Source organism: Rhinoderma darwinii, chromosome 3 (assembly GCF_050947455.1).
Source record: "Rhinoderma darwinii isolate aRhiDar2 chromosome 3, aRhiDar2.hap1, whole genome shotgun sequence".
In the NCBI taxonomy this organism is placed as follows: domain Eukaryota; kingdom Metazoa; phylum Chordata; class Amphibia; order Anura; family Rhinodermatidae; genus Rhinoderma; species Rhinoderma darwinii.
The window spans coordinates 388875448-388887453 of NC_134689.1; the positions used below are offsets into that span (position 1 = coordinate 388875448).

Below are 12006 nucleotides of genomic sequence, written 5' to 3' on the forward strand. Positions count from 1 at the left end.
GCTTGTTCTCTTTGTTCTAGATGGCAAAAATCTGGAAATATGTGATTTAGCGTGTTCCGAAAATGTGTTGTGGAAAAAAGTAAAAACTTCACAAGAGTTCTCAATCACATGAAAATATTTCGTTATTAGCTGGTTTCCATTTGATTTGCCTCACATGATTTCCGGATTCCATGAAAATATTTCCCCTCTATCTGGTTCCGACTTGCTTTGCAATACATGAAAGGAACTTATGGCAATCGGATCCTTGTGTAAGTTTTGAGGTGATCCAGAAATGTGATGCATAAGCAACAATCCTCGTTGCATCTGGGCCAGTGGCGCAATGGACAACGCGTCTGACTACGAATCAGAAGATTGTAGGTTCGACTCCTACGTGGCTCGTACATGTTGCCGTGATCGTATAGTGGTTAGTACTCTGCGTTGTGGCCGCAGCAACCCCGGTCCGAATCCGGGTCACGGCAGTAACCCTTTGCTTACTTATTTTTAATGATATTTACCCAAGGTTTAAGAATATTCATGGATTTTCAGGAAATACACAACACATTTTATCTACGGCTTGTTCTCTTTGTTCTAGATGGCAAAAATCTGGAAATATGTGATTTAGCCTGTTCCGAAAATGTGTTGTGGAAAAAAGTAAAAACTTCACAAGAGTTCTCAATCACATGAAAATATTTCGTTATTAGCTGGTTTTCATTTGATTTGCCTCACATGATTTCCGGATTCCATGAAAATATTTCCCCTCTATCTGGTTCCGACTTGCTTTGCAATACATAAAAGGAACTTATGGCAATCGGATCCTTGTGTAAGTTTTGAGGTGATCCAGAAATGTGATGCATAAGCAACAATCCTCGCTGCATCTGGGCCAGTAGCGCAATGGACAACGCGTCTGACTACGAATCAGAAGATTGTAGGTTCGACTCCTAACTGCCTCGTACATGTTGCCGTGATCGTATAGTGGTTAGTACTCTGCGTTGTGGCTGCAGCAACCCCGATCCGAATCCGGGTCACGGCAGTAACCCTTTGCTTACTTATTTTTAATGATATTTACCCAAGGTTTAAGAATATTCATGGATTTTCAGGAAATACACAACACATTTTATCTACGGCTTGTTCTCTTTGTTCTAGATGGCAAAAATCTGGAAATATGTGATTTAGCCTGTTCCGAAAATGTGTTGTGGAAAAAAGTAAAAACTTCACAAGAGTTCTCAATCACATGAAAATATTTCGTTATTAGCTGGTTTCCATTTGATTTGCCTCACATGATTTCCGGATTCCATGAAAATATTTCCCCTCTATCTGGTTCCGACTTGCTTTGCAATACATGAAAGGAACTTATGGCAATCGGATCCTTGTGTAAGTTTTGAGGTGATCCAGAAATGTGATGCATAAGCAACAATCCTCGTTGCATCTGGGCCAGTGGCGCAATGGACAACGCGTCTGACTACGAATCAGAAGATTGTAGGTTCGACTCCTACCTGGCTCGTACATGTTGCCGTGATCGTATAGTGGTTAGTACTCTGCGTTGTGGCTGCAGCAACCCCGGTCCGAATCCAGGTCACGGCAGTAACCCTTTGCTTACTTATTTTTAATGATATTTACCCAAGGTTTAAGAATATTCATGGATTTTCAGGAAATACACAACACATTTTATCTACGGCTTGTTCTCTTTGTTCTAGATGGCAAAAATCTGGAAATATGTGATTTAGCCTGTTCCGAAAATGTGTTGTGGAAAAAAGTAAAAACTTCACAAGAGTTCTCAATCACATGAAAATATTTCGTTATTAGCTGGTTTTCATTTGATTTGCCTCACATGATTTCCGGATTCCATGAAAATATTTCCCCTCTATCTGGTTCCGACTTGCTTTGCAATACATGAAAGGAACTTATGGCAATCGGATCCTTGTGTAAGTTTTGAGGTGATCCAGAAATGTGATGCATAAGCAACAATCCTCGTTGCATCTGGGCCAGTGGCGCAATGGACAACGCGTCTGACTACGAATCAGAAGATTGTAGGTTCGACTCCTACCTGGCTCGTACATGTTGCCGTGATCGTATAGTGGTTAGTACTCTGCGTTGTGGCCGCAGCAACCCCGGTCCGAATCCGGGTCACGGCAGTAACCCTTTGCTTACTTATTTTTAATGATATTTACCCAAGGTTTAAGAATATTCATGGATTTTCAGGAAATACACAACACATTTTATCTACGGCTTGTTCTCTTTGTTCTAGATGGCAAAAATCTGGAAATATGTGATTTAGCCTGTTCCGAAAATGTGTTGTGGAAAAAAGTAAAAACTTCACAAGAGTTCTCAATCACATGAAAATATTTCGTTATTAGCTGGTTTTCATTTGATTTGCCTCACATGATTTCCGGATTCCATGAAAATATTTCCCCTCTATCTGGTTCCGACTTGCTTTGCAATACATGAAAGGAACTTATGGCAATCGGATCCTTGTGTAAGTTTTGAGGTGATCCAGAAATGTGATGCATAAGCAACAACCCTCGTTGCATCTGGGCCAGTGGCGCAATGGACAACGCGTCTGACTACGAATCAGAAGATTGTAGGTTCGACTCCTAACTGCCTCGTACATGTTGCCGTGATCGTATAGTGGTTAGTACTCTGCGTTGTGGCTGCAGCAACCCCGGTCCGAATCCGGGTCACGGCAGTAACCCTTTGCTTACTTATTTTTAATGATATTTACCCAAGGTTTAAGAATATTCATGGATTTTCAGGAAATACACAACACATTTTATCTACGGCTTGTTCTCTTTGTTCTAGATGGCAAAAATCTGGAAATATGTGATTTAGCCTGTTCCGAAAATGTGTTGTGGAAAAAAGTAAAAACTTCACAAGAGTTCTCAATCACATGAAAATATTTCGTTATTAGCTGGTTTTCATTTGATTTGCCTCACATGATTTCCGGATTCCATGAAAATATTTCCCCTCTATCTGGTTCCGACTTGCTTTGCAATACATAAAAGGAACTTATGGCAATCGGATCCTTGTGTAAGTTTTGAGGTGATCCAGAAATGTGATGCATAAGCAACAATCCTCGCTGCATCTGGGCCAGTAGCGCAATGGACAACGCGTCTGACTACGAATCAGAAGATTGTAGGTTCGACTCCTAACTGCCTCGTACATGTTGCCGTGATCGTATAGTGGTTAGTACTCTGCGTTGTGGCTGCAGCAACCCCGATCCGAATCCAGGTCACGGCAGTAACCCTTTGCTTACTTATTTTTAATGATATTTACCCAAGGTTTAAGAATATTCATGGATTTTCAGGAAATACACAACACATTTTATCTACGGCTTGTTCTCTTTGTTCTAGATGGCAAAAATCTGGAAATATGTGATTTAGCCTGTTCCGAAAATGTGTTGTGGAAAAAAGTAAAAACTTCACAAGAGTTCTCAATCACATGAAAATATTTCGTTATTAGCTGGTTTCCATTTGATTTGCCTCACATGATTTCCGGATTCCATGAAAATATTTCCCCTCTATCTGGTTCCGACTTGCTTTGCAATACATGAAAGGAACTTATGGCAATCGGATCCTTGTGTAAGTTTTGAGGTGATCCAGAAATGTGATGCATAAGCAACAATCCTCGTTGCATCTGGGCCAGTGGCGCAATGGACAACGCGTCTGACTACGAATCAGAAGATTGTAGGTTCGACTCCTAACTGCCTCGTACATGTTGCCGTGATCGTATAGTGGTTAGTACTCTGCGTTGTGGCTGCAGCAACCCCGATCCGAATCCAGGTCACGGCAGTAACCCTTTGCTTACTTATTTTTAATGATATTTACCCAAGGTTTAAGAATATTCATGGATTTTCAGGAAATACACAACACATTTTATCTACGGCTTGTTCTCTTTGTTCTAGATGGCAAAAATCTGGAAATATGTGATTTAGCCTGTTCCGAAAATGTGTTGTGGAAAAAAGTAAAAACTTCACAAGAGTTCTCAATCACATGAAAATATTTCGTTATTAGCTGGTTTCCATTTGATTTGCCTCACATGATTTCCGGATTCCATGAAAATATTTCCCCTCTATCTGGTTCCGACTTGCTTTGCAATACATGAAAGGAACTTATGGCAATCGGATCCTTGTGTAAGTTTTGAGGTGATCCAGAAATGTGATGCATAAGCAACAATCCTCGTTGCATCTGGGCCAGTGGCGCAATGGACAACGCGTCTGACTACGAATCAGAAGATTGTAGGTTCGACTCCTACCTGGCTCGTACATGTTGCTGTGATCGTATAGTGGTTAGTACTCTGCGTTGTGGCCGCAGCAACCCCGGTCCGAATCCGGGTCACAGCAGTAACCCTTTGCTTACTTATTTTTAATGATATTTACCCAAGGTTTAAGAATATTCATGGATTTTCAGGAAATACACAACACATTTTATCTACGGCTTGTTCTCTTTGTTCTAGATGGCAAAAATCTGGAAATATGTGATTTAGCCTGTTCCGAAAATGTGTTGTGGAAAAAAGTAAAAACTTCACAAGAGTTCTCAATCACATGAAAATATTTCGTTATTAGCTGGTTTCCATTTGATTTGCCTCACATGATTTCCGGATTCCATGAAAATATTTCCCCTCTATCTGGTTCCGACTTGCTTTGCAATACATAAAAGGAACTTATGGCAATCGGATCCTTGTGTAAGTTTTGAGGTGATCCAGAAATGTGATGCATAAGCAACAATCCTCGCTGCATCTGGGCCAGTAGCGCAATGGACAACGCGTCTGACTACGAATCAGAAGATTGTAGGTTCGACTCCTAACTGCCTCGTACATGTTGCCGTGATCGTATAGTGGTTAGTACTCTGCGTTGTGGCTGCAGCAACCCCGATCCGAATCCGGGTCACGGCAGTAACCCTTTGCTTACTTATTTTTAATGATATTTACCCAAGGTTTAAGAATATTCATGGATTTTCAGGAAATACACAACACATTTTATCTACGGCTTGTTCTCTTTGTTCTAGATGGCAAAAATCTGGAAATATGTGATTTAGCCTGTTCCGAAAATGTGTTGTGGAAAAAAGTAAAAACTTCACAAGAGTTCTCAATCACATGAAAATATTTCGTTATTAGCTGGTTTCCATTTGATTTGCCTCACATGATTTCCGGATTCCATGAAAATATTTCCCCTCTATCTGGTTCCGACTTGCTTTGCAATACATGAAAGGAACTTATGGCAATCGGATCCTTGTGTAAGTTTTGAGGTGATCCAGAAATGTGATGCATAAGCAACAATCCTCGTTGCATCTGGGCCAGTGGCGCAATGGACAACGCGTCTGACTACGAATCAGAAGATTGTAGGTTCGACTCCTACCTGGCTCGTACATGTTGCCGTGATCGTATAGTGGTTAGTACTCTGCGTTGTGGCCGCAGCAACCCCGGTCCGAATCCGGGTCACGGCAGTAACCCTTTGCTTACTTATTTTTAATGATATTTACCCAAGGTTTAAGAATATTCATGGATTTTCAGGAAATACACAACACATTTTATCTACGGCTTGTTCTCTTTGTTCTAGATGGCAAAAATCTGGAAATATGTGATTTAGCCTGTTCCGAAAATGTGTTGTGGAAAAAAGTAAAAACTTCACAAGAGTTCTCAATCACATGAAAATATTTCGTTATTAGCTGGTTTTCATTTGATTTGCCTCACATGATTTCCGGATTCCATGAAAATATTTCCCCTCTATCTGGTTCCGACTTGCTTTGCAATACATAAAAGGAACTTATGGCGCAATGGACAACGCGTCTGACTACGAATCAGAAGATTGTAGGTTCGACTCCTACCTCGCTCGTACATGTTGCCGTGATCGTATAGTGGTTAGTACTCTGCGTTGTGGCCGCAGCAACCCTGGTCCGAATCCGGGTCACGGCAGTAACCCTTTGCTTACTTATTTTTAATGATATTTACCCAAGGTTTAAGAATATTCATGGATTTTCAGGAAATACACAACACATTTTATCTACGGCTTGTTCTCTTTGTTCTAGATGGCAAAAATCTGGAAATATGTGATTTAGCCTGTTCCGAAAATGTGTTGTGGAAAAAAGTAAAAACTTCACAAGAGTTCTCAATCACATGAAAATATTTCGTTATTAGCTGGTTTTCATTTGATTTGCCTCACATGATTTCCGGATTCCATGAAAATATTTCCCCTCTATCTGGTTCCGACTTGCTTTGCAATACATAAAAGGAATTTATGGCAATCGGATCCTTGTGTAAGTTTTGAGGTGATCCAGAAATGTGATGCATAAGCAACAATCCTCGTTGCATCTGGGCCAGTGGCGCAATGGACAACGCGTCTGACTACGAATCTGAAGATTGTAGGTTCGACTCCTAACTGCCTCGTACATGTTGCCGTGATCGTATAGTGGTTAGAACTCTGCGTTGTGGCTGCAGCAACCCCGATCCGAATCCGGGCCACGGCAGTAACCCTTTGCTTACTTATTTTTAATGATATTTACCCAAGGTTTAAGAATATTCATGGATTTTCAGGAAATACACAACACATTTTATCTACGGCTTGTTCTCTTTGTTCTAGATGGCAAAAATCTGGAAATATGTGATTTAGCCTGTTCCGAAAATGTGTTGTGGAAAAAAGTAAAAACTTCACAAGAGTTCTCAATCACATGAAAATATTTCGTTATTAGCTGGTTTCCATTTGATTTGCCTCACATGATTTCCGGATTCCATGAAAATATTTCCCCTCTATCTGGTTCCGACTTGCTTTGCAATACATGAAAGGAACTTATGGCAATCGGATCCTTGTGTAAGTTTTGAGGTGATCCAGAAATGTGATGCATAAGCAACAATCCTCGTTGCGTCTGGGCCAGTGGCGCAATGGACAACGCGTCTGACTTCGAATCAGAAGATTGTAGGTTCAACTCCTACCTGGCTCGTACATGTTGCCGTGATCGTATAGTGGTTAGTACTCTGCGTTGTGGCCGCAGCAACCCCGGTCCGAATCCGGGTCACGGCAGTAACCCTTTGCTTACTTATTTTTAATGATATTTACCCAAGGTTTAAGAATATTCATGGATTTTCAGGAAATACACAACACATTTTATCTACGGCTTGTTCTCTTTGTTCTAGATGGCAAAAATCTGGAAATATGTGATTTAGCCTGTTCCGAAAATGTGTTGTGGAAAAAAGTAAAAACTTCACAAGAGTTCTCAATCACATGAAAATATTTCGTTATTAGCTGGTTTCCATTTGATTTGCCTCACATGATTTCCGGATTCCATGAAAATATTTCCCCTCTATCTGGTTCCGACTTGCTTTGCAATACATGAAAGGAACTTATGGCAATCGGATCCTTGTGTAAGTTTTGAGGTGATCCAGAAATGTGATGCATAAGCAACAATCCTCGTTGCATCTGGGCCAGTGGCGCAATGGACAACGCGTCTGACTACGAATCAGAAGTTTGTAGGTTCGACTCCTACCTGGCTCGTACATGTTGCCGTGATCGTATAGTGGTTAGTACTCTGCGTTGTGGCCGCAGCAACCCCGGTCCGAATCCGGGTCACGGCAGTAACCCTTTGCTTACTTATTTTTAATGATATTTACCCAAGGTTTAAGAATATTCATGGATTTTCAGGAAATACACAACACATTTTATCTACGGCTTGTTCTCTTTGTTCTAGATGGCAAAAATCTGGAAATATGTGATTTAGCCTGTTCCGAAAATGTGTTGTGGAAAAAAGTAAAAACTTCACAAGAGTTCTCAATCACATGAAAATATTTCGTTATTAGCTGGTTTCCATTTGATTTGCCTCACATGATTTCCGGATTCCATGAAAATATTTCCCCTCTATCTGGTTCCGACTTGCTTTGCAATACATAAAAGGAACTTATGGCGCAATGGACAACGCGTCTGACTACGAATCAGAAGATTGTAGGTTCGACTCCTACCTCGCTCGTACATGTTGCCGTGATCGTATAGTGGTTAGTACTCTGCGTTGTGGCCGCAGCAACCCCGGTCCGAATCCGGGTCACGGCAGTAACCCTTTGCTTACTTATTTTTAATGATATTTACCCAAGGTTTAAGAATATTCATGGATTTTCAGGAAATACACAACACATTTTATCTACGGCTTGTTCTCTTTGTTCTAGATGGCAAAAATCTGGAAATATGTGATTTAGCCTGTTCCGAAAATGTGTTGTGGAAAAAAGTAAAAACTTCACAAGAGTTCTCAATCACATGAAAATATTTCGTTATTAGCTGGTTTTCATTTGATTTGCCTCACATGATTTCCGGATTCCATGAAAATATTTCCCCTCTATCTGGTTCCGACTTGCTTTGCAATACATAAAAGGAACTTATGGCAATCGGATCCTTGTGTAAGTTTTGAGGTGATCCAGAAATGTGATGCATAAGCAACAATCCTCGTTGCATCTGGGCCAGTGGCGCAATGGACAACGCGTCTGACTACGAATCTGAAGATTGTAGGTTCGACTCCTAACTGCCTCGTACATGTTGCCGTGATCGTATAGTGGTTAGAACTCTGCGTTGTGGCTGCAGCAACCCCGATCCGAATCCGGGCCACGGCAGTAACCCTTTGCTTACTTATTTTTAATGATATTTACCCAAGGTTTAAGAATATTCATGGATTTTCAGGAAATACACAACACATTTTATCTACGGCTTGTTCTCTTTGTTCTAGATGGCAAAAATCTGGAAATATGTGATTTAGCCTGTTCCGAAAATGTGTTGTGGAAAAAAGTAAAAACTTCACAAGAGTTCTCAATCACATGAAAATATTTCGTTATTAGCTGGTTTCCATTTGATTTGCCTCACATGATTTCCGGATTCCATGAAAATATTTCCCCTCTATCTGGTTCCGACTTGCTTTGCAATACATGAAAGGAACTTATGGCAATCGGATCCTTGTGTAAGTTTTGAGGTGATCCAGAAATGTGATGCATAAGCAACAATCCTCGTTGCGTCTGGGCCAGTGGCGCAATGGACAACGCGTCTGACTACGAATCAGAAGATTATAGGTTCGACTCCTACCTGGCTCGTACATGTTGCCGTGATCGTATAGTGGTTAGTACTCTGCGTTGTGGCCGCAGCAACCCCGGTCCGAATCCGGGTCACGGCAGTAACCCTTTGCTTACTTATTTTTAATGATATTTACCCAAGGTTTAAGAATATTCATGGATTTTCAGGAAATACACAACACATTTTATCTACGGCTTGTTCTCTTTGTTCTAGATGGCAAAAATCTGGAAATATGTGATTTAGCCTGTTCCGAAAATGTGTTGTGGAAAAAAGTAAAAACTTCACAAGAGTTCTCAATCACATGAAAATATTTCGTTATTAGCTGGTTTTCATTTGATTTGCCTCACATGATTTCCGGATTCCATGAAAATATTTCCCCTCTATCTGGTTCCGACTTGCTTTGCAATACATAAAAGGAACTTATGGAAATCGGATCCTTGTGTAAGTTTTGAGGTGATCCAGAAATGTGATGCATAAGCAACAATCCTCGTTGCATCTGGGCCAGTAGCGCAATGGATAACACGTCTGACTACGAATCAGAAGATTGTAGGTTCGACTCCTAACTGCCTCGTACATGTCGCCGTGATCGTATAGTGGTTAGTACTCTGCGTTGTGGCTGCAGCAACCCCGATCCGAATCCAGGTCACGGCAGTAACCCTTTGCTTACTTATTTTTAATGATATTTACCCAAGGTTTAAGAATATTCATGGATTTTCAGGAAATACACAACACATTTTATCTACGGCTTGTTCTCTTTGTTCTAGATGGCAAAAATCTGGAAATATGTGATTTAGCCTGTTCCGAAAATGTGTTGTGGAAAAAAGTAAAAACTTCACAAGAGTTCTCAATCACATGAAAATATTTCGTTATTAGCTGGTTTCCATTTGATTTGCCTCACATGATTTCCGGATTCCATGAAAATATTTCCCCTCTATCTGGTTCCGACTTGCTTTGCAATACATGAAAGGAACTTATGGCAATCGGATCCTTGTGTAAGTTTTGAGGTGATCCAGAAATGTGATGCATAAGCAACAATCCTCGTTGCATCTGGGCCAGTGGCGCAATGGACAACGCGTCTGACTACGAATCAGAAGATTGTAGGTTCGACTCGTACATGTTGCCGTGATCGTATAGTGGTTAGTACTCTGCGTTGTGGCCGCAGCAACCCCGGTCCGAATCCGGGTCACAGCAGTAACCCTTTGCTTACTTATTTTTAATGATATTTACCCAAGGTTTAAGAATATTCATGGATTTTCAGGAAATACACAACACATTTTATCTACGGCTTGTTCTCTTTGTTCTAGATGGCAAAAATCTGGAAATATGTGATTTAGCCTGTTCCGAAAATGTGTTGTGGAAAAAAGTAAAAACTTCACAAGAGTTCTCAATCACATGAAAATATTTCGTTATTAGCTGGTTTCCATTTGATTTGCCTCACATGATTTCCGGATTCCATGAAAATATTTCCCCTCTATCTGGTTCCGACTTGCTTTGCAATACATGAAAGGAACTTATGGCAATCGGATCCTTGTGTAAGTTTTGAGGTGATCCAGAAATGTGATGCATAAGCAACAATCCTCGTTGCATCTGGGCCAGTGGCGCAATGGACAACGCGTCTGACTACGAATCAGAAGATTGTATGTTCGACTCCTACCTGGCTCGAACATGTTGCCGTGATCGTATAGTGGTTAGTACTCTGCGTTGTGGCCGCAGCAACCCCGGTCCGAATCCGGGTCACGGCAGTAACCCTTTGCTTACTTATTTTTAATGATATTTACCCAAGGTTTAAGAATATTCATGGATTTTCAGGAAATACACAACACATTTTATCTACGGCTTGTTCCCTTTGTTCTAGATGGCAAAAATCTGGAAATATGTGATTTAGCCTGTTCCGAAAATGTGTTGTGGAAAAAAGTAAAAACTTCACAAGAGTTCTCAATCACATGAAAATATTTAGTTATTAGCTGGTTTCCATTTGATTTGCCTCACATGATTTCCAGATTCCATGAAAATATTTCCCCTCTATCTGGTTCCGACTTGCTTTGCAATACATGAAAGGAACTTATGGCAATCGGATCCTTGTGTAAGTTTTGAGGTGATCCAGAAATGTGATGCATAAGCAACAATCCTTGTTGCATCTGGGCCAGTGGCGCAATGGACAACGCGTCTGACTAAGAATCAGAAGATTGTAGGTTCGACTCCTACCTGGCTCGTACATGTTGCCGTGATCGTATAGTGGTTAGTACTCTGCGTTGTGGCCGCAGCAACCCCGGTCCGAATCCGGGTCACGGCAGTAACCCTTTGCTTACTTATTTTTAATGATATTTACCCAAGGTTTAAGAATATTCATGGATTTTCAGGAAATACACAACACATTTTATCTACGGCTTGTTCCCTTTGTTCTAGATGGCAAAAATCTGGAAATATGTGATTTAGCCTGTTCCGAAAATGTGTTGTGGAAAAAAGTAAAAACTTCACAAGAGTTCTCAATCACATGAAAATATTTCGTTATTAGCTGGTTTCCATTTGATTTGCCTCACATGATTTCCGGATTCCATGAAAATATTTCCCCTCTATCTGGTTCCGACTTGCTTTGCAATACATGAAAGGAACTTATGGCAATCGGATCCTTGTGTAAGTTTTGAGGTGATCCAGAAATGTGATGCATAAGCAACAATCCTCGTTGCGTCTGGGCCAGTGGCGCAATGGACAACGCGTCTGACTACGAATCAGAAGATTATAGGTTCGACTCCTACCTGGCTCGTACATGTTGCCGTGATCGTATAGTGGTTAGTACTCTGCGTTGTGGCCGCAGCAACCCCGGTCCGAATCCGGGTCACGGCAGTAACCCTTTGCTTACTTATTTTTAATGATATTTACCCAAGGTTTAAGAATATTCATGGATTTTCAGGAAATACACAACACATTTTATCTACGGCTTGTTCTCTTTGTTCTAGATGGCAAAAATCTGGAAATATGTGATTTAGCCTGTTCCG

General features: G+C 40.8%; 6 non-coding genes across 6 annotated transcripts; all 6 read left to right on the forward strand.

The window, feature by feature from the left end:
• The first annotated feature begins 1407 nt into the window (after positions 1-1407).
• On the forward strand, positions 1408-1480 carry TRNAR-ACG (transfer RNA arginine (anticodon ACG)). The gene has a single exon. It is a non-coding gene; the product is annotated as a tRNA-Arg (tRNA).
• A 478-nt stretch (positions 1481-1958) lies between these two features.
• On the forward strand, positions 1959-2031 carry TRNAR-ACG (transfer RNA arginine (anticodon ACG)). Its single transcript has one exon. It is a non-coding gene; the product is annotated as a tRNA-Arg (tRNA).
• Positions 2032-4162: 2131 nt separating this feature from the next.
• On the forward strand, positions 4163-4235 carry TRNAR-ACG (transfer RNA arginine (anticodon ACG)). The gene has a single exon. It is a non-coding gene; the product is annotated as a tRNA-Arg (tRNA).
• Positions 4236-5264: 1029 nt separating this feature from the next.
• On the forward strand, positions 5265-5337 carry TRNAR-ACG (transfer RNA arginine (anticodon ACG)). Its single transcript has one exon. It is a non-coding gene; the product is annotated as a tRNA-Arg (tRNA).
• A 1498-nt stretch (positions 5338-6835) lies between these two features.
• TRNAR-UCG (transfer RNA arginine (anticodon UCG)) lies at positions 6836-6908 on the forward strand. Its single transcript has one exon. It is a non-coding gene; the product is annotated as a tRNA-Arg (tRNA).
• A 4242-nt stretch (positions 6909-11150) lies between these two features.
• TRNAL-AAG (transfer RNA leucine (anticodon AAG)) lies at positions 11151-11223 on the forward strand. The gene has a single exon. It is a non-coding gene; the product is annotated as a tRNA-Leu (tRNA).
• Positions 11224-12006: the final 783 nt, after the last annotated feature.